Below are 1,183 nucleotides of genomic sequence, written 5' to 3' on the forward strand. Positions count from 1 at the left end.
TGAAAGGTGCACAGCTGGTGGACTCCTTGTTCCGTTATTGTTTGCGCAGCATTGGTTTCTATCTTTCACCCTGCACAGTATTATTTCCTGTATTTTACCCTGTGTTGCATGGAAAGAAATTAGCTCCCTGTGACCCTAAACTGGTTAACTAGTTTAGAAAATAAATAGCTTCATGAACAGATGAGGCAAAGCATTGGCGTTTACAGTATCTGATAGAATATTATTTATACAGTACATGTTAAAGAATTCAATATAAGTTTAAACAAGCCATAGAAGTATGTAAGGTCATATGCAAGTCAGAAACTAAATCTAGATTTGAATTAAAAGCTTTACAGTTTAAAGGTCCTTCTTATATCAAAAGACTATCTCTACGATAATGTGCATAACATTTTATATATAGTATTATATATCCTTTGTGGTAAGAAAAATGGGATATTCAAAAGCAGTGACCCAGATAACATGTAAATCAGCATGTTCAGGTACTGTGTGGATATGATTAGGTTTGTGTGTCTGCTATACGCATAAACTTTATTAAAAAGATGCACACTATTCTTGGCAAAAAAGTAATAACTGGATAGATTCAAATCACGGTCAGCACAGGGTGCATGTTTTGCTGCTACTCCACATCTAGAATGCTTCAAGAAATACTGAGTTAGTGTAGAAGGAATGAGCAACTGGTCAACTTGATATATCACAGTAAAATCCAAAGGTAAACAGAATTTAAAAAATAACTAATCTGGCCTGAATATACGATGATCTGCTGTCTTCCCAGTGGTTTGACTCACCCACCTGTCCACCTTAAAAGGACAATGAACTTCTCCTTTCTCTCATTACCTATGTCTCACTTTATTCCGACCTCTTTTCATATTGCCAGTGATCCCTTTCCCCAACTCTCCTCTCAACCTTAAACAGAAAGGACTGCTGAGATTTTAACCTATGTGGCTAGGATCACTTATGGTCAAGACTGTGTATCATTTGTTGTCCAGGGGGATTCCTACTTTTGCTACAGAGATGTTAGGTTAGAGCTCCCTCAAGTAGAGCTTCACATCCTAGCACCATTGAGTCTTCTGCTGCCTCAATAGTCCCACAACCCCAACACAGTTGTCTTGCTGCCTGATCTTTTTATTTTGGTTCCCACTATTCATCCCAGAACCATACTGCACTCTGTAAGCCAGCATATTCT

Source organism: Polypterus senegalus, chromosome 11 (assembly GCF_016835505.1).
Source record: "Polypterus senegalus isolate Bchr_013 chromosome 11, ASM1683550v1, whole genome shotgun sequence".
Taxonomy (NCBI): Eukaryota; Metazoa; Chordata; class Cladistia; order Polypteriformes; family Polypteridae; genus Polypterus; species Polypterus senegalus.